General features: G+C 43.7%; 1 long non-coding RNA gene across 1 annotated transcript; it reads right to left on the bottom strand.

Moving 5' to 3' along the window:
* Positions 1-16285: 16285 nt before the first annotated feature.
* On the bottom strand, positions 16286-21582 carry LOC129214746 (uncharacterized). Its single transcript, XR_008579791.1, has 3 exons — positions 21471-21582; positions 19277-19322; positions 16286-16395 (listed from the first exon to the last, which is right to left on the bottom strand). It is a non-coding gene; the product is annotated as an uncharacterized LOC129214746 (long non-coding RNA).
* Between the last annotated feature and the right edge of the window lie 501 nt (positions 21583-22083).

The following is a 22083-nucleotide window of genomic DNA, read 5'->3' as shown; positions in this document are numbered from 1 at the left end:
GAATATTGTAACGGCTTTGTAAAATACTCACTATAAATAACAGCTGTTCTTAAGAAGACTACGAACGGCTGGAAATATCTGATATTAATTACAGTCCAGTTCAGTCAACTCATTTTCCTATGGACGTAATTTTGAAAAGAGTTTGAATATCGGCAGAGACAGTAATTAACTTTTGCCTGCCTTTTTATCTAGATCAAAATGAATAGACATGTAGGAATCTGCAGGCACAGGACAACTGAATATGCTGGGGTTTGTCCCACAGACTTTAACAGAGAACAATATCTGCTATATAGGCTTTTTAAATGAATGTCTGGGATTTCGTAATGAATTGTTTCCCATTTTTAGCCTCACGGAAAGTTTCTTAACTGTTTAATCCAAAACCCATCGGAATCAATGGAAATCTCTGCATGGGATTTTGAATAAGACCCCGAGTAGCCATGAAATAAATGTAGCTCTATAAAAATTAAACATAAATATGCCCAGAAATCATTTTAAAACTGTTCAAAATTTCATGGAGAATAAGATTTTTTTTTCTACAGGATTTTTAAATCATCTTACTTCATAGGCAGAAAAGTGATTTCCCATTAGATGTCAGAAGCTGGCTGGAAACGTCTGTACAAAAGACCTCATTTTCTACGATTCTCTGCGAGACAGAATACCCATCTTTCTACAGAGAAGATAATAATTCTGCAGGGATTAATTCTGAATTCTCTCCTTGCTACAAAACCACCCCAAGCGATCGTGTTTGTCTTTTCAAAACACAGTAAAAATACATGACAGCTAGCAGTTTTAAACACATCCCCAGAAGTTCCCGACTCTGTTTTAATGAGGCTTCAGGGGATTTTAGAGCCCTTTGTTTCAAATGCAGGATGCGTGGCAGTGCCACCGCAAAGATTTCTCGTGTTAGAAGGCTCGACTATTTTTCATCTGATTTAGCACGTCTCCACTCATCTTCTGTCTCTTCACATACGTGCCTATGTGTACACATATGTCCAGCTATGTCGATGTATGCGTGTTCTCCTTTTTGAATGCTGAGAGACGTTGCAGTTTATTTTCAGCTCAGTGGAAAAGCAGCCCTTCTTCATTAATGCCAGCAACAGTGTCTTTTGGGGTAGATTTCAGTATCAATCCCCAAAAGACTTGTTCCTTCACTGAAGTAAATTATTGTATTATTATTTCTTCTTCTGTATTTGAGAAGGTGATGAGATCATTTATTGTTTTTAAGGGTTAATAGAGCCTGTCAGGGTCTTTTTCCCTCGGCTGGTTTCGCTGCTGCTATAGGATCAGTAACAGCTCCCAGCTACATGATGCTAAATCAGACCACACTTTCCTGAAGAAAAGAAAAGAAAAAAAGAAAACTTACCACCAAGCGAAGAAGCAGTTCAGTCTGGTTTAAAGGAAGGGGAGGGAGGCAGGGGGAACAGGGACTAACTTTGGAGAGAAAATAACAAACTTTAAGTCCTGAGGTCTTTCCTCTATATTGAAAAGGCAGTTTGGAAAGGAAATTAGTAAAAACAAACAGAAGGTGCCAAGGTTTCTTTATCATACCTGGAGTAGGATATGCTAAATTCCACAAGCCCTCGCACTGGCGCCTGGTGCTGTGCTGGAAAAAAATGGTACCCATGGCTCTATAAAATGATCTATTGGGACTTCAAAGTCGTGGCAGCCCCGTGTGGCACAGGATGTGCTCAATTAATTATGTGATTTTTAAATGACAGGGGTTGGGAAAAGTAAAAATAATAAAAAGGGAAGAAAAAAAAAAAAGAACATGATGAAGAAGAAAAAGGTTTTTAAAGAAAATAATATTAAAAAAAAATTGGAGAAGTAAACTGAAAGGCCTTGTTGTCTGTCTGCCAAACAGCAGCAGCAGATAAGGTCCGTAGTTGCCGTGGAAACTCAGGCCCGTAGGAGACAGAATCCAATTTCAGAAACCACAAAATCAACATAAACGTGTGCAAAAATAAAAAGGTTTGTTTGGCAAGTAATAAGTAGAAGGCTACCAATGTATAAAACAGATGAACCGGGGTGACCTTAGCCAACTTTAAGCCATAATAATGATGATGTCCCATGTAGCTTTGGCACCTCCGAAATGAGCAGTAACAAGACGCCGTCCGTGCTGCCGACCGTTATCATCTAATTGGCACCCTTTTTCTGTAGTACTCAACCCATCCATCTCCCTCCCCCCTTGCCCCTTCTCCCCTAAAAAAAAAGGAGTGAAGAAGGAGAAATGATCATTAAGGCAATGTTAGTAATCTCATTTTAAACCTCAAGAGGCTCAGGGATTCACAACTGATGCCTTTAATTCAGTTTTCACCCGTATATTGTCTACTAATACTGTCCAAAGTTACTATATATTAAAAAGTCATTCTCTTTTCTTGCTCTCTATCGTATATGGCCAGAGAAGGCCAGACCTTAAACAAGTCTATGAAGACTCTGCAATTACAACCTTTGCAGTTTTTGTTGGAAAAAATGGGTGACTATCACTACAGTAAAAGAGACATCACTGAAAAGACACCAGAATACCCCTTCTTCGAACACCAACTCCAGGGATTTCTTTAGTGACCATGGCTTTGGGATACTTACACAACTTTGAAACCAAACTGTATAGGTCTTGGGTTAAGTGGGATGGCCAATGCTTTCCCCTGCTTATATTTTTTTGGAAATTTTTTAGCATGTTATGGCAGTCTATGAGATACTCCTGAAAAAAAAAAAAAAAAAAGCCAAAAACTCAACAGCCTTAAGGCAGGGTGTCGGTGCCTGCAAGTGGGATGTAGGCAGTGAGGCTTTAAGGGACTGCCGTGATCAGAAACTCCCTGAATTCTGCTCTGCTCCTCTGCAGAACGTTTCTTAACTTAATCCAACCAAGCGGCAGAAATATCTTGGAAGCAATTTTAAACAGTATCGCCAGCAAGCTGGGAAAGCAGTAGGGGGAGACAAACAATTGTACTTGTGGGGTAAAAACTCTATTTTATATTTTTTGACAACCTGTCTGCTGGGAGCCCCTGACAGTAAGAAGGGATGCATTCACTTTATTTGAAGGGTCCGTTTCCAAAAGAAACAACAGAATGGACCATGCCTTCATTCAGCGTTGAATGCCTATTTCTGGTTTAGAAAATAAGACTTTATCTTCTCTATCTGATGATTACTCTCTGTGTTTCTTTTTCCCATGTATCAAGAACAAGGAGCTGTGTGTTAGCCCTATGCAGAGCACGGCAGTCTGCTGGGGAACAAAAACCGAAACAGAGTCCTGAGCAGGACTCCCATAACAGAGCTCCTCATCTTCAGGGTAAAGATCTCCTCCTCACTGGAGCTCACAGTGGCATGATATAAATGTTGCTTCAGCATTCCCTGAGAATATCCAATGTAAAATATTCTACTGGTGCTGACTAGGACACTTCTTGGCAATGAACTGGGGTTATTCACTAAGGACAGCAAAGCTTAAAGGCCATTAATCTTAATAGGGTCCTTATTTCTGTATCACTATGTCCCATAATTTCATCTTTCAGCAAATGCCTTACTTCGATGTTAATTGTCCTTATTCAGGCAAAATGCAATTGGCTTCAACGTTGGTCAGCTAACTTCACTGGAGGTTTTGTCTTGATGAGCATGGAGGGAGGCATGTACAATGCCTTGAAAACAGCATTTACGGGCAGGGGAGTTTTTATGAGGCTTTGCAAGGTAAAGGCTTGGTAATCCTCTACACTTCATACAGACCACTGCATTTTTGCTTTATGCTAATATTTTCTTGCTTCCAACAGTGGCATGCGGGTGAAACAGCCAGCAGCTTCTTCAAACACTGTCATTCGTCACTTTTTTAAGAGCACAGTTATACAACCATATGGAGTTTAAGTTACTCTGACAAGAAAAGGGCGGAAGATTGAAGTGGAAGGTGTGGGACTAATGTTTTCACAATTTGCATGTCTCCAATAATTTTGCTTTATTAGTGCTTTTGTCCAACAGCGTAGCAGGCTCATCCTTCTCTAGCCCTTGCTTTGGGAGGTTCAGTTCATGTTTTAGCCCCAAATTGATTTTCTGCTATTTTGCAAACTCTTGGGCAGCACGATTGAGAGCTTGGGCAGTGCAGTCATCTAGGGACTCTGTACTACCCTCTCTAAGGTTGTCTTTGTTAGGAAAAAGCCTCACGATTGAAGCAGAGAGGAGCCGGGAGGAAAGCGATGGGAGGAAAGCCTAAGCCGAGAAATATAAGAACATCCCTCATTGTTACAAAAGTAATTTGCACTTTCAGCTAAATTCACTACAGCTTTTCAGCGAGTTTAAGAGAAAAGCATTTCTGTGTCACTGAGCAAGCTTAATAAGAAGCAGTGACAGCATGGGGTTTTCATGTCTCGCTGCATGGGGACTCCCTGTGCACAATGCGCTGTGACCCTGCGAGCTGCGGGGCCAGAGCTGGGCTTGGCAGGTTTTTCTCTCCTTCGCTTTCACAAGACTTGCTCCGTCAGCAAAATCCGGGGCTAAGGTGGCTCACTTGCCATCCACAGGCCAGATTTGTCACCTAGCCGCTAATGTCCCCAGCAAACGGAGCGATGCCAAGTTCCCACACTCTGGTCATGCACAGCCCTCCAGAGCAAATATCGGGAGGGTTTGGGTTTTTTTCTTGTCACCTGGGTGCCGCAGGGTTTTCCAAGAGCTGTTCCTCTTTCAGGGATTTTGCTTTTGACCGCGTGAGCCCAAGCAGCCTGCAAAACGGGACAAAAGAAAGAGGTGCACCCTCGCAGGCACCGGCCGGCTTATACGAGCCGAGGGATGGTGGTGCAGGCGCGAGGGGCTGGGAATAAAGAGGTCTGTGTTCCCTCCCGAGGCTGCCAGCAGTTTGCTGCGTGACAGCAAGTGAGTTATTTTGGCCTCTCTTTTCCAAAGTGCCCACAAGCTTGGATGCATCATTTTTTGCATGGTCAATTCGGCTTGCTTGCATTATGAAGGACCTGGTTCTCAGAAGCAATTACGGCTTGCAGATGGAACTCGCTTCCCTACGGGCTGCAAAAAGTAGACGCTCGTTACCCGCAGGCAGACACCAAAAATTAGTGACAACTCCTCTGCCTAGGTACAGAGCTTGGGAAAAGATAATTACTCCTTCTCTCCTGCACATCTGCACCAGGCCAAATATAATGAAGCCCTATATTTTAATGGGCAGTAATGTTTAATATTTGACATTAGGTAAATATACTTTCCTCGCCGCTAGAATAATTTCATACAGATTTAGGGTGGAGCTTTGAAAAGCTGCTGGGTAATGGAGTACAAATTCGACTGCGCTCAAGGCTTATACTGTTTTGAAAGTCCCACCCTTAATCTCTGATCATTATAAACTCTTACCAGCCAGTAAATCTCGACCGCTGTGTTTTCAATAATGGTTATACCAAAAAACCCAACACCTGAGGTCAAATCTTCTGAGGCTCGGCAGTGGTGTTTCTGAGGACAAGCGGTGATGTCACACGCAGCCCCGTGGGCTCGGCGGCAGGGCTCCGGCGGGGGAGCCGACAGGGAAAATTTCTATTTATGCAAAAGCCTTGGCAATGCAGAGCAATGGAAAAGGACATAAAGAGTGAAAGTATATAGCTGAAATGTAAATAGCAGTTTTTATGAAATATGTCTCCAAGTTAGTCCATGCCCGACAAAAGTTCTTGAAACATATCTGGATATATTGTAATGTCTTTTCTTTTTTTTAAGTACTTTACCAGTCTATCTATGGCAGCTCAGTGGATGTCAGCAGCAGTGCTGTGTTTAAAATGATAGATATTTTAGAATGAAACTATAAATCTTTACAGGCTTACAATCTACTTCCTTTTAAAAAATGTGGGTAACGGCAAATGGAGATTTACAATAGTCAGGAATCGAGCGGCGGTGGTGCTTGGTCTTGATGCAGCAAACATGCCTCCGCTTTCTCTAAGGCGGTGATTCTCCTCGTCGGCCTGAAGTCAGCAAAGGCATCAGTCGGGACTGACCCACGAAATGTGCTTATGGAAAGGATATACCACTGATCTAGCTGATCTCGTCAAGGAAAAACACCTCAAAAATACTGCTTAGTGTACAGGAATACTAATAATTGATTTAAGTGAAACAATAGAGAATTTATTAAACAGAATCATAGAATTATAGAATCGTAGAATGGTTTGGGTTGGAAGGAGCCTTAAAGATCATCTAGTTCCAACCTCCATAGGGTAGACTGTAAGAAAATAGAGACTATGGGGGATTTTCGAGCATCGACTTGACTTCTCTGAACGTGTGCTTGGACTGCAGGGATCAGAGTGAATACAAACCAGCTCTGCTGTCCATCCAGATGCAGCCAGATGCACAGAGGTGCTGATGTTCCCCTCTTCTGCTGATGCCCTCTGAGGTTCCTTGTCTCTCCCTGCGCCTCTGATTGCTACCAAGTGCTGGAGCGGGAAGACAAGGCTAAGTCAGCTCAGGGCTTAACTCTGCCAGCCTGTATTTGGGATGGCAGAGAGGGGAGGACGGGAAAATTGTCTAGAAGCCACAACACTGGTCCCGTACCGAAGCCGGGATAAACACAACAGGCATAGTGGAGGAAATGCTCGCGCGCTGCCGAGCCAGAAGCTACCTCTGGTTTGCACGAGGGAAGGGCAGAATGTTTAATAAGGTAGTGAAACTGGCCTCTGGGCTTCACCTGCCCTCGCATCGTTCAGGAATAACTTCTGAAGTGTTTCATAATGTGATATCAGGCACTGAAGACGGATTCTGTTCCCAAATAGTGACCTTTTTACAAGGCACACCAGCATTTTGTGAGATGTCTCTTCCACTATTTTTCTGTACAAGATAATAATATAATAAATTGCCCTGAAATAGAATAACAGAGCCTCCTTAAATAATAACACTGAGAACCTGAATTGTTTTTCAAAAGAAAATTAAATAGCCCATTATATGATTTATCATCTTTTGCTACACATGCAAGGCATGCTTATTTTTCCATTAAAATTTACCTGGCCACCAAGCACAAGAAAGAAAAAATGCTTGCAACCACATTTTTTAGGATTGGTTGAGTTGGAATAAACTTCAAGTACCACCTTTATATATTTGATGCATATACCAATGCTGTGCCGTCTCAGTTGAGGTCTCTTTCAGGACCATCACACCAAACAGAGGAGCTTCAGACCTCATTGCAAGGAACTGACTCAGCCCCGTGATCCGAGTTTGGTCAACGTACGATTTGGGTGGGTTGTTACATTTTCTGCCCAGTGTATCACACAATAACAGTGCTAAGCTGAAAAACAGTGAAATAGGCTCTGTTTCTTGCGAGGTTGATTAAGCAAGACAAAATCAATTAGTGTCTGAGACCTCACAGGTTTCTGTAGGCAAATTGTTCCAATTACCAGTACCCAAGAGCAAATTAGGAGGCAATTAAAAGGAGCAGCTGCGATTTCACTAAGTAACTCTTGTCACTGTCATATACATTCCGGTGTGGGATCATTAAAAATGTATTTTGTCATTTCAATTTCTCTTTAACAGTGGCATTTTTCTTTTTAAAAAGTTGAAGTGAGCGTACTTATTACATTTGGAAATATTTCCTAAAATTGAGATAGGTGAGGGCATGTGCATATATATATTTATACTGAATGTGGTTCAGGTAATGCCTCTGGAGGGGCTGTTGCTGCTGCTTATTCCAAGAGCTGATTTGCATGCACAGAAGTCTCAGGAAAAAGCAGACCTGTGTGCACAACATATACTTTCTTGCAAACTATCTATCAGAAAGGAAAACAAGAAGAGAGAAAAACCCATTATCTATCCATCTTCTTGCCTGAAACAAAACAATAAATGCCTGTTTTATTGGCTTACATTCACACAAATCACGTACAAAGCATACTCAAGAGTCTACTACTATGAAGTCTTTAGTCAAGGATCTCAGGTCACTTTGGAAATAGGAATTAATTATGCTTCACTCTAGTTTTTCCTCACTGTCAGATGAAGTGGGGAATTAAGATTTAAATTGCTCAGCATCACACAGGAAATAGGAATGCTAACCTTTAATATTTCCTAAGCAAATTCACCATCCTTAACTCATTCCAATTGAAAGAAAAATTCACGCTATGCAGCCTTGCACCGTCGAGTCCAACTTTCCTCATCTGACTTTTTTCCCTAAACACTGTCTGCTGTCACCAGCCATTCTGCCCCGGGCTCTGCCTTTTTCCATTCGCATTTCTAAACCTTTTGGAGATTCTCCATCTTCTGCACCTTCAGTCGCAGGGCACTGCCTAATCCCAACGTGTTTAGTGCTTTGGGTGCTGGCTGGTTTCCTTGGGCTTGGAGCTGTTCAGTGGTGAACGGCTTCGTGCCAAGGAGGGAACATTTCTGGGCAGTGGGAAGCAGAACCAGCCCCAAGCGTGGGGAGGAACAAAGCCACTTTTCTTGGATTTCACCCTTTGATGGATCCACCTCGCCTCTTCACCCAGCCTGTATTTTTAGCCGGAGCAGTCCCCACTCCCCACTGAATCCAAATCCCACTGTAAGAGCGGAGGCAAATCACATCAGGAGCAGAGCTGAGTACGAACGTCCAGAGGGAGCGTGGGTTTTGGCCAGAAAGGCATTTGCAGTCATACTGAATCACTGCGCAAATCCATCTTGTTTGGGGGCAAGGGAAAGAAGAGTCGGTGACGATACGGCTCTTGGCACTGCACAGCTCCCGTCTCCTCTGCGGCACTTAGGGGATGCGTGTTCCTGCGCAAAGGAAACCGGGGGGCGGGAGAGACCCCCACCCTCTGGGAAGCGGGGAGGAGGGATAAGGCTGCAGTTTGGAGCAGGAGCGAGAAAAGGATGGGGAGATTCGGAAACCCACATTTCAAGGAGTCAGGATGCCGATTGCATTTGTTCCTGAGCATTTAAAAGGTTAAAAGTTGTCTTGGTTAAACCCCATGTGTTAGTCTGAGAGGTACCACCCAAGAAAAAAAAAAAAGGCAAATTAAAAAAATAAGCTTCACACCCACTAGTCTGCAATCAAATCTGCTCCGTCATGCTGAGGGACTGGTAGAGGAGAGGAGAGGAAAGGAAAGCAGCTCGCTCCAGCCCTAATAATTCTGATGATTCATCGCTCCAAATTAACAGAGGTCTTTGGGGACAGAAGCAACAGGATCACACTGCTTCTTTAGGGATAATAAACACTCCTGGTAAACACGCCTGCCCCGTCCCCTAAATATTCACCTCACGCAAATAACGTGAGTCATAGATCCCACCCAACGGCAGGTCACCGGCTGCTCAGACCTTCCTTTAGCACAGCACTTGTACCACCCAGCATCGATCCTCCCCGGGCAAAGGCTGCTGGAAAGCATATAGCGTTTATTTCTTTGGACGGAGATGCACATGCACGCATGCACACATATATCTGTATAGGGAAGACTTTTTTTTTTTTTTTTTTTTTTTTAAAGGGAGCATGGTAAGGCGTCTTGCCAAATAAACGACACTAAGCGGCGCGTTCCATTTTAGGTGTTGACAGTGTATAATAAATCCCGGCCCTACCTAACATTTACAGGAACATTATAAAATAAGTGAAACGGCGTGAGCTGGTTCCCAGGGCAACCAGACAAACACAATAAACAGGCCGCAGAGGCAGGAGTAAGTTACACCATACTCCTGGGTCTCAAATATATCGCTTTACATTAGCCTTCTGCTGTTGCTGCTCCTGAAAGCTCTTTGTTTTATTATTATTTGAAAAAAAAAAAAAAAAAAAAAGGGGCTGGTATTTTTTTAGTGCAGATCGGCGTGAAATCGGTAAGTTCCTTTGGTTGCTTGTCTTTACAGGTCTTTTACTGCACATTAAAGCTTCTGCGAAAATAATAATGACTATTAATAAATCTTTATAAAGAACTGCATTCCCCTCCTGCAGAAGAATATTATTAATAAGGTGTCTAGCAACCCAGGGCCTTTGTTGGCCCACTAAAAGCTAGTTTTGAGGGGTATTTTTCCTCAACACAGATACAAGATTAACTGTGAAATATATGGGGTGGCTGAGCCAGCTTTCTCTTGATTCAACAGCCTCCCTCCAACTTTTCATGTAACCAAACTACAGGTTTGCATCCGGCTGTCACTAATTTTAGAGGACTGTTCTGGACCCAACCGGGTCATTGCAGCTTGGGCTCATCGAGTCCCATGACGAGCTGTACAAAAGAATGACATTTAGTTCTCCTACTTACTGGGGGGCTGCGCACGTATTATGTCAATATTTTCAGATGCTTTCCCTAAATACAAGATTTTCAGAATACAAACTGCCCAACAACAGGAATGAGGAACTTCATTTGAGATGGGAGAAGGAAGGTGAGATTTTTTTAGAATTTGTGATAGGTTTGGGAATGATGTGATAGTTTTGGGAAGATGACCTTAGAAGTTCCTCAGCTTTTAAGACCACCCATAACTGATTTATCCACTGATGCATCATCAGTGCTGAAAGAACCAATTTTTGCAATTTTTCTCGAGTCCTGCCCATCCACTACAGCAAACCATGTCATGCTTAAAGCTCTCTTATTTATGCTTGTTGAGCCACCTTTTTGTGGTTTCCATAATTGTTTTGGCTTGTCCTGTTTCAGGATGGGCAAATATGGGGAGGCTCCATCTCAGAGAAGTGTCCTGATGATGCTACCTGGATATAAACTGGGTGAGTCAAAAGGAGTATACGGAACATGTGAATCTGGAAATCCTAAATGAACCAGCGAGGGTCATCCAGTCCATCTACGGCCACTTCTCCTGACCCGTCCTTGCGCGAGGAGCAAGTAATAGTGATCGAAGGGAAATTGCTTGGAAACAAGGGGGTACCAGTTAATAGCCCTAAAATTTTAAAGGTGCCTCAGCAATGACTGGAACCCTTCGTTGTGTCTTATCCAAGGTTTTCTGCACAGTAATGACATTTGGAATCGTGGATACCAGACTGACTTACAAGAGAAGGGTGGGGTAATCACATGCTCCTGGTTTCTTTGCCATATTTAGCTCCATCCTTTCCAGACTGCCGCAGCTTACGGGCTTAGGTTGAGTGGCCCTGCCAAGAAACAAGCTGTTGGCCCGCAAACACCAGGGTGGATGGCTGCTGAGTGAGAACACATCCACCCGCTCCAGCCTGAGAGCAAAGGAGACAGCTTTGTGTGTAATAACTGTGTGTAACGGCAGGGCTAAGAGAGTGGAGGTGGCTTTTTTTATTTTTTTTTTTTTTATGACCAAATCACCGCCCTATTGATGACTAATTAGAATGACTGAGGTCCAGATGGCCAGCTTCTTTAATGAGGCCAATTAAGGATCCAAATGTTTTCATACAGTGCCCTTTTTCCTAGAAAGACTAAGCAGCAATGGAGGTCCCACCTTCTCCTCCAGACACAGATCAGCAACATGATCATAGAGTGCTTAAAAAATAAAAGGCAAATGTGATAAGGAAACAAACAGTGTAGGTTTTCAGCAGGGAGGCTTTGTGTCATGCCTCAGTCTCCCGAGTCCACCCCTGAATACCTTCTCAAAACTAAAAACCTTTTCTTGGTAGGGTTGCCCGGCTTCACTTTATTTTATTATTTTTTTCTGCTGCAAACTCTGCACTCCTGAGTCATGGTCATGAGGAGAAGAGCCGTAACACTGTGAAACAGAATTTCCGATTTCTAACCTGAACAGACACAGTGAGTAGCTCACGAGGTTTCCACCCTTGTTTTGCAGGTTTTCAATAGGGTGTCTAAGCAACTGGCTTTGGAGTGTTTATTTGAAGTGAAGGAGCTTCCTGAGGCTCTGTCGTCACAAGAGCTCTCTCTGTCTGGCCACCTGAGGTTTACAGGACATCTATTCCTACGTTACAATACCACTTCAGGACCCTTGAGTTTTCAGCCTATTTCTCTTCAGAAGACTCCCGTGAAAACAGCTTGCATTTTACAGATGGGGAGTCTGGGAGAAGACAATTTGTATTGCACAGAATGCAGAAAATCAAACAGATAAAAGAACCCAGATTTCCAAACTCCAGGCTAGTATTTAGCTGCCAAATCAATCTTTTTGCTACTGCACTTCATGGACATTAAGGAAGAAATTCCAATTCTATCATGGGCCACATTTCTGCAACCTTTTCTCAGATTAAGAAATGCTGATTAAGACATACAAAGGCAAGTACACTAATTTGCTTTCAGTAGAGATGCTCAGATGAAAAACTCCCAGACCTGCGGCCACTTCTATTTCCCATTGTCTTTACGGATGCGCAGTTTGTCTCAGTCCTGAACTGGTCTGCAAGCATGAAACTTAAACATTGATTTCTGATAAATAAAACTATCAATTTTTTAATCCTTCTGTTCACACAACATTTAATTTTGACAAAACGGATTTTTGTTTTTAATAATACAAAGGGATGAATAAACACTCCATTTTAACATTTCCAATAGCCAGACTAGCTCCACCTGACCATCAGCTTGGTGTCATGGCCTAAGTGAGCTGTCCCAGGGTCACAGGCTCCGCAGGTGAGCGAGCTCTCTGCCTGGGAAACAGCAGCAGAGGAACGCTCTGCATTCCAAAATGTCTAAGGGCTACTTGGAAACGTACACGTCTGAGTGCACTGGACTGGATCAACCACAGACATTATGAGGTTTGCGGTGTGTCTGAGTGTAACAATAGCAACAGAAGTCTATATGAGATTTCCCGGACAAGTAAGGCTAATATAGATTACATATGTTCCATTAAATACAGTGCAAACTCCAGGAACACTGAACTGGAGTTGTAGAGCAATTAGCTCCTCAGATGTGTAAGAAGTAATATCAGTGTTGCCAGGATTCACGACTACACGATATCTTTCACTATTATCAGAAACACGGTATGTAGGAAATTTTACTCTTCACGTGGTTGTCCACTCGTCCCTGCTCCAGGAGGTTGGGTCCCAGTCCTGGTGAGGACCATAGAGTGACCACAGCCGTCTCACGTAGGAGACAGGGAACCCAGCGTTTCTTGTGGTGAGAGATCTGGGTTGTCTCTTCCATAAAAAAGGCGGAGATAATAGGCTTTAGAAAGGTTGGCGCTCTAAAAAGTTGGAGGTAGAGTGAAGACCCTGCCTGCTAAAATGTCAATGTGAGGAATGATTTACCAAGGACCTATCGGAATCATTACTGTAGTTTTGAACATGTTTTCGGGTGAGTGGCAGAAAACATCTGTGACAATGAACCTTTTCCCCAAATTCCTTAACAAACTGACTGAATAGAAATAAACATATGCCTGGAGAGAAACCGTTGGGTTGGGCAGTGGAGACCAAATGCTCTACCTGAATATAGTGAATATAGTGGCACCTGCTTTCATTTAGAATAGAAAAATATGAATGAACTTACAAATTTCTTTGTTGAGTTGATAACTTGATGCAAAACATGTGCCTCGCAAACGGGCAAACTGAAGCTCCTAAAGGAAATGTCTGAACGGCTTGTATTTCTGGCAAGGCAGAGGCCGATGGGTGGTTGCAGGGAGCAAAGAAACACGCTGCCCACTGGCCCTGTGGGTGCGTGAGCGGATGGAGGCTTGAAGGAAGCACAAGGCCATTTAAGGGCAGAAAAGTCTCTTGGGAATTTCTGACGTATTTTGGGGATAAGCTGAGGCAAACAGAAAAAGGACTTAAAACACTAATAGCGGGCAGAGAAGAGACAGGCTCAAAACCCAGAGGTTGAGCTCCCTTTGTAGTTATTTGTGGTGCTGGGTAGGATTTCACTCGTGGTTTCTATTCTTTCCCTCATCCTTAAAAAATGCGATGAATTCAATAAGCTTTCTGACTGCCAGCCAGGTCCAGCATTGCAAAACCAGCCGACCCTCCCCATTCGCACAGTCCCTGCTCCAAGTCGGGCTTTCACACTGGGCATCCAGAGCACGTCGGGGTTATCCAGCTGGTCTTCAAAGGCTGCGTCACGGCACGCAGCTTACTGCGATCGTCCCAGGTTTTGCAGTGTGTCCGAAGAAAAGGTTTCTTTCTGCCATTCATATAGGCTGTCAGGAGTGGGAGTCTGATGGCACTGGGTGGAAGCTAACAGACCTGATCCCCTGATTTATTCTGTTCTTCCCTTAGTCCAGGAGTTATCTCCTCCAGCTCCTGTCTCAATGCCTTTGCTCCAAAGCACGGTACTCCTGCCAGCTCAGCGCCCCCCCCCAGTCCCCGTAATATCTCCAGTAGCTCCTGCTGCCCTTTGCTTTATGCTGCTGCTCTCAGACATGCCAACGCTGCCAGGTCACCCCACTCTGTCTCTGCAGCAACCACACAAGTTTCCAGGCAAGGAAAGGGGGTGAATGTGCTATAAGCCCTATGTCAGATTATTATCTGTAGCTGTACTAAGCAGCAAGGAATGTATTTCTAAAGCTTGAGGGCAAGTTTCTGGCCTTCAGTCTAAACACTTGATTTACCCTGTTTCAGGTTTGAGAAACAGCTTAATTTCCTTTAGAATTCGGCTATCGGTCCTAGCCTAGATGTCATCCTGCCCGCAGGATGTGGACACAACGACACAGAGGAGATCACTGCCTTCGCTCCCTTGCTGCCAGGTGCTGTTACCCAGCACTGACACCTGCTCGGGGTGGGGGATTTGACCCCATGGTTTTGGATTCATCATGGGTCACCCTAAAGACCCTTCCACCACAGCCACATCACCTACTAAGCAGTGATGGAAACGTTACCAAATACCAGTGCAAATGCCTTTATTTTGGTCAGGTATTCTGTGTATTTCCCCACATTGATGCAGAAAGGATGGCTTAACACACTACATAGGAAAAGTCATTTTCTGTCCACCCGTGTTAATGGTTCAGATGAAAATCAAAACCTTTCTCCAAATGCCTCTTTCTGCCCATAATTTAGTCAAACAGATCCGAGACCCAGAGCTACCCATAAGCCATTTGTAGGGTGCTATTTACCACCACTACCAAGTCACTACACCACCCAGGTGTCCTCTGGGCTATTGCTCTGTACGTGTGGGCAGGTTATAAGCACCTATTCGGCCCCTATTTCAGGAGCCCCTTCCAGCATCAAGCCAGCTAGCTGGGCCATTTCCCTCAACATGCTCCTGGCAGCTTCATCATACTGCTCCAAGAGCTCCTTGGCCAGGCTGATTTTTTGGATGTTCTCTCTCAGATTACCTGCTAGCCGTACCTGGTCCAGATACTCCGGATTTGCAGTTTTGATCGTCTCTTCCAGCTGAGTCTGGCTCTGAAGCACTGAGCGGGTCATTTCCTGGAGTATAGTTTTTCTAGCAAGGACACGTTTTGTGGAACGACTCAGCTCCCCCACCTGCTGCTGGACCTGTTTCAGTTTGTCAGGGACTTTCTTCCCCTTTACAATGAGTGAAAAGCTATAGCCCTCCACATGCACCTGCACCTCATGGGCACCTGAAAAGACAAAACAACATCTATCTTGTGACTTGCATCTGGTTGGAGTCCAACAAAGGGATATCTAAACACTTTTGTTTCTGCAAAACTAAACACATGAAGCAATAGCTCTCCAATGACCAACTCTGAAAAGCACCCATAAAATAAGCTTGTTTCCAGTTTCCTTATCGCTGTTGCTGCTCTGTGTGTGTGTGCTATATAATAGAGGCGTTTGTCAGTAGCAACCCAATAGACTCATATATAGCTTCCTTAAGAACTTCCTTAAGCACACATGGCCAAAATCATCCCTGATACGGCTGCTCTGACTTCCCTCCGGTGAAATCAATAGTCTTTCCACCTGGCTAAATTTGAACTACCTTTTCTGTTTGTTCATTTAGCGAAAAGCACAGGGTATTGAGTGAGTTTTTTCTGAAAAGCGTATTGCAAATCCATCCTAATCTTCCATGCGACACCTCATTGTTCTCCTGGTCAGGTCCACCGACCTGTGGCTTTTCTGTCCCCCAGGTTTTGGGGCTGGTTCTGTGGTATCACAAAGGCAGACATCACAGAGCAGTGCTGGAGTTAGAGCCACGTGAAGTAGCACTAGAAAAGCCAACTCTCACGACATGTGTTTTCAAGATCAGTCAGCCCAGTCGGAAACATTATATTGTACCATAAAGTAGAAACAAGCTATAAAAATGGCCAGAATCTCCATGAAACTTGAAATCTATCTATACTGTGTCATACAGCATGTGAAGTAGCAATGATGGGGGCTCTGAGGAGGCTCCAGACACAGGTACTGAGACACAGCAGCACCCATGCGAACGCTGTTAATTCACCCTGATTATTTTAACGTTGGCTTCAGTTTGTTCTTAGCTTTTGTCTGCCTACCATGCTCGTGCCGCACAGTCTCTATGCAGGCTGTAAGAGTAGCAGTGGGAGCGCAGCCAGAAACTTCTTTCAGCTCTTGGGCAGCCTTCATCATGGCAGAGTGATCATCGTGCTGCTTGTTGAAAGTGTTGGCGATGTCGGAGAACAGGGTGTCAACGGCACGTACATTTACCAGCTTCATCATGAGCTTCCCCTCCTTATTGAAGACCCCTGGGGAAATTAAAGACCCAAAGGAATTTCAGAGTTGGCAACAGAATAAATCAACCAGGGACTTGGGTAAGGGCTGAAGGACAAGGAAAACTTGCTTGAAATGAGCACGGGACCCTAATTTAGATGCCATGATCAGCTACAGACCCTGAGGTGGGCTTTGGGAGTTCTTCTGTTGCCTGATATCACAACTTTACAAAAGGAAGGATAAATTCTGAGCAATTTATAACAAAGCCATTTGGAGCAGGCATGCAGGGAGAGCACTGAAATGGTTGAAACCGTCCAAATTAATAATTTCCAAAGTGGCAGAAAAAATTGCAATGACTTTTTAGTTTGAAATGTAAATTGACTATTGAATCATTCATCTCACTCTGCGAGTTTTCAAAATGCCGTATAGGTGAAGAACTCTCCATAGTTAGCAGAAACACATAATCTGTTATCGGGTCTGAGACTAGACCACGCTGAAAAGCCGTGCAATGCATAAAATATGATATTGCTATGCCAGATGCTTCAGAGGGAAGGCAAAGAACCCCTCGGTATGGAGGTGTGGATTATGTGGCCTCCACAAGGCTCTTCCTTTGCCAGGAAGAAAAAAAGACAGTGGTTTTTACACTTTGTGGCTAAAAATCAACCAGTCACATTGGATAAAATACGCTGATTTACAGTGGCAGAGGATCTAGTTCAGTAATTTTTCATACCTCCAGTAGATTAAAGTTTTTCTCCACTAAGCAAATCCTTCCTTCTTATACAAAGAGAATACATAGGCCAAAGTTTCAAATCCTTTTAGAGCATGCTCAGTTCACAATAATTTTAATCAGAATTTGACATTCAAATCCCTTAGGCAGCTCGAGAAATTGCAAAGCCGTTGCACCACTGGAGCCCTAATTAAAAGCTCAGTTATCCAACTGGAAATCAACCACTGGTTCCATGACAGCACTCCTAGACCATAGTTTGTTTTACAAACCTGCAGAAATCCAATTGCATCTCCTGTGCAATGGAATACATGATCCATTTGCTAGCAATATTTCCAACAAATGTCAGTGAGGTTTGTTTTTTTATAGAAGGAAAACTTCAGTCTCAGTTTTAAACAATAAAATCTGTTTTAGTAAGTTTCCCTGTTGCCAAATTAATGCTGAGTGTGCTTTGCTTCTCTATTTTGCTTTTATGTGTCTAAGTTTCCTTAAAAAAAAAAAAACAACAACAACAAAAAGAGGAGCAGGGAGGGAACATGGTTTTTTTCCAATAAAGTGATGGATCCTAATGATAAATAGAAATGAAGAATCTGTTCTCTGGGGTGCCACAGAAGATCAAGATGTTCCTTCAGACTTGTAACAATGTAAGAGAAGGAAAAATTACTTTCTATCAAATTTCATCCAGTTCCATAAAAGTTATTTAAAGTACAGTCAATGAATAAATAAATACTTCATTAGACTACTCTGAAGGGTATTATATAGAACTAATTTAAGGAAAATTCAGAGCAAAGTCTGAGCTAATTATTGATCCCGCAGCTTACCCTCTTCAGCACTAGTTCTTGGCTCCCTTCCTACTAAACGACTAGAACTGGTCTTTCACAGAAACTTGGGTTTTTAAGAAAATGAAAATATTCAAATAAAATGCCTTGTTTTCTGGAGAAAATCAGACTTTTATTTAAAAACAAACAAAAAAAAACCCTGGAAAACATTACAGGTTTTTGTCTTTACTGAAAGTTAAAACATTTAATCAAAAGCCTAAAAGAGCCCTGTTCAGAAAGATCATCTCAATGTTTTCTTGGAAGGGTATTTCAGCTGTCCCAGTTTTAGTCTGTGAGTGGCTGTCCTGAGCACTTGTCCCCTCCTGTGATGTCCCATGTCTCTCCAATGAGATGGGAGGCTGGGGCTCACTGGGAGGGATGTGGTGAGATAAGGTGAGTTGGCCCATGTGGGAAAATTGGACTTTAATTGATCCAAACTGCAGGTCCCACAAACTGAAAAATACTAGCTTTTAATTTTTTTTCAAGAAGTACAGAATTTGTCACTTTTAGTCCAGCCAATTAAATAAGGTTTCTTTTATTTCCCCTTCCGTGACCCTCACCAAAACTTCAGTTCTTTGGAGCCTTGGGAACATTTTACATGAGTGGTGGCACAGAGCTGGACTTGCGTTGTGTCTTGTGTTGGAGAATTTATGACTAAATTAAGCATTACAAATGGAAACAGTCCTTGCACACTCCTTTAAATGAACCTTTGCATTGCCATGCAGGATAGTAAAATCAGCACATCCAACTCATTGGGCTGGAAAAAATGTCCTAACTTGTTTTATACTTTTTGCTCATACAATGTTATTTTGATCTTCACTGGAGTTTCTATGTCATATAAATAATCCATTGCACATTCTGCAGCTTTGACACTTTTTTAGTCTGTGCTTCTTGTAAACAAACTATTTTGGGGGATCCTTGAATTTTCCTTCATTTCTACTGAATTTAGTATTTTTCACTTCCTGTCTTAAATTATCCCAGAGTGGCTACCCATTAGCAGCCCTGCAGTGACTTTTAGAAATGCTTGGCAGTTTGCAAAGCAGTTAGGTTTCTTCTGGATGAAAAGCGCTGTATAAATGTGAGGTCATTTACCATTTAACATACTCTTTTATAACTGCATGTTTACAGTCTCTGGCAGGAGGTCCACACCATTATTTTTTGTTTCTACCGATGGCAGAAAGTGGGGTGCTGACAATCTGTGCACATGCGTTTCTTGTGTATCTGTGTACAATTCTTGTGTTTCTTGTGTACAATTTCAGCGTTGGAGCATTTTTGGATGAGTACCAGAATTTACTAATTATCACTTTAACCACTATCCACAAAGAAGGGGGCGAGGGGTGAAACGTCCAAAGAAAATAGTTAAAACCTTATTACCAATGTTTCGACAGGGCTGCCTTGTATTTACAGGAAGGGGTTCCCGCTGTGAAAGAGAAAGAAAGTTATGATGTCTTTTTTCAAACAGAGGAGGAATCGGCTTTCTTTACGCAACAGTTCTCTCCATATATATGTTCTCCAGAGGGAAACGCAGCACGACGGGGGGAAAGGGACTCTTGAGCAGACCAGCCAAGCAGGAGGGTTTGGATGGATTGGACCCGGCTGCCATACGGCCGGACCCGACCACCTGCATTAAGTCATAACTCACTGGACCACACGTTCAGAAAGTGTATGAACCGTGCGACCCAAAGACAGGAAAACTTTACATCAAAATACCAGCTGAAACTCAGATTTGGAAAGCTCTGAGTAGGGCACGATGCCGGTTTCTCTCACCTCTCCCACCAGAGTCTGTACAGCTTTCCCTACGTCTTTTGCGGCTCCAGCAGAAACCTTGTCGTCTCCCCATCCGTCTGTTTCTGAGCCAACATCCAAACGCTTTGCTAACGCTTGGCTACCTCAGAGAAAAGGCAGTGCCTGCGCCCTGCGAAGCAGTCAGAGGTAATCTACCAGGTGATGCCTGACGGTGTGCTGGCACCGACCTCTCTCACTGAGCTTTGGTTAAACGGAGAAGGCCTTTTCTGGGTTTAGCCTCCATCACGAGCCCTGGTTTTACCACCAGAAGTTGTTACCTGCCTATCGTCACTACACCGCACACTTCATAACTCCCTGCACCAAATCCCACCTCCCGCTTCCCAGCCTGTCCTGGGACAAAACGCTGGAAAAAGCATTTGCCAGTCAGTTCAGGAAGTCTTTAAAAATCAAAAAAGAAAGGTTAAAGAAATAGGGACTTTTTCTACCCTCCCAGTGTCCACATTTCTGGTTTGGTTTGGGTTTATTTGGGTTTTTTTCATTGGAAGCTGAGGACACTAACTCTTGCCTATCTGGCAGTGCAGCCTGTTCAACCCAGATACTGAACAGCATCTGATTCTGAGAACTACAGATCGAATCCTGCAGAAAAATTTCACAGGTTCACTTGAGAATTGTGACATTTCAGGGGTTTATACACAAAATTAAAAATATCTGAAATAGCAGCTATATTCAGATTAAAAAGCTGGATTGTGACTGCACTAATAGGCAAGCATGACAGCAACTTAAAAATAGCAGTGTTGGTTTTAATCCTTGATTGGAAAATCAGTGAATAATCAGCAATTATATTTGTCTTCAGAACGTTTTATGTATTAATATATCAGATGAGTACATCACTGTTAAAAATTATATAGTTTGGAACATGCTCTCTCTTGAAAAATTAATGAAAAAATTGGGAGTTTAAGTATGAAGAAAGGAGACCAGAGAAATCTCGTTAATCATGTCATAGCAATAGCAATTCATAAATTCATTTTATGCTGTGGTACAGACGTAACATGGTTCTTGCCCCACAAGATTTACCAGGCCAGTTACTCTCTGAGATCTGTCTGGAAAACTAATGTAATTAATTATTGCCCAAAAATAATAAAACAATTTACTGTAGTCCCTAAAGGCACGTAACACTTTTGGGGGCCAGGCTGGCACGCAGTGCATGCACAGCAGGAGGTTCCTTGTCTCACCTGCACGGGTGGGAGAAGTGGCCACCACAACCCACGTCCCCTTCACCCACGTGGACCCTGAGCAGAGATGGCAGGAGAGCAAGGGACCATTTACTGCCTCCTTAATCCTTGTGCAGACCCACAGAGCAGGATCGGACCCTTCTGGGTAAAAGCAGCGGCCAGCTCGCTTTGCAAGGGACATGACAAAACCTGTGTAGAAGATCTGCAGGAGGCTGGGGCTGATGGAGCTGGAGGGTGGTTGTAGGTGGGACGTGAAAGAATCACCGGTGGGATGAACCGGGGCTGGGCGAGCACCCAGGGCACAGCTCTGCTGCCTTGATTCCTCCCGCTGCGGGGTATTCACTTATCCAGGCATCCTGGCATCAGGGCATTCTCACCCCATCGCTGCCCTGACGTGGGACATGCAGAAGTCCCTCTCTCTGTCCCCATGAGCCAAGCCACACGCGCGGAGGGGCCAGTCCGTCTCTCAACACCACAACTCCATAACAGATCTTGTTATGCACGGTGATACAGTCAAAACCTCCTTCCCTCCCCTTCTACTCTACGTCCTTCCTGCATTATGATGGCAACGGGGGAAGCCGCTTTCTTACCTCTTCTGAAGTAGCTGAGATACAGCAACAGCAAAGGACAGACATGTTGATCTAAAAAAATCCCAGAAAAGGGGGTAAAGAGTAAAGCGTCTTACTGGGACCTTTACAAAGCCTTCTCGCACCACAGGAAAACAACAGCAACCCAACTGCAAAACAATTGCAGCCCAAATATAGTCAGGACTTCATGTCATGGCACGTCCGGGGACTTCCCAGTGCAAAACGCTCCCTTGCTCAAATATTCACTGACGTTTCGTTTTAAGTCTGCGTTTTCCTTTCGGCAACGTTATGGCGTCTGACAAGTCGGCTTCTCTCCCTCTGTAAATAAACGTGGGATTATCAAACAAATACTTTGCTCTGGATTTCCTCCCAGCACTCCCTCCTGGTCCTTCCGGGATGGGGAGAGGCAGAGGGCAAAATCCAGATCACTGCCGACACCGGGAGAAACAAGGCCAGCCCTGGGGACAGCTGGGTACAAGAAGCATCTCCCTGCACGCTGAGCAAGCGACATCATGGAAACATGGGGCTGCACCTACAACAGGATATTTTATGGTGCCAGTAACCCCGGCGGATTAGGACTGGATGTTGGTATTTCAAGCAGTGCTCATCTTTGATT

This window comes from Grus americana, chromosome 18 (assembly GCF_028858705.1).
Source record: "Grus americana isolate bGruAme1 chromosome 18, bGruAme1.mat, whole genome shotgun sequence".
Classification (NCBI taxonomy): Eukaryota; Metazoa; Chordata; class Aves; order Gruiformes; family Gruidae; genus Grus; species Grus americana.
Note: the sequence above shows the minus strand (reverse complement) of the source record. Positions and strands in the feature narration are given on the sequence as shown.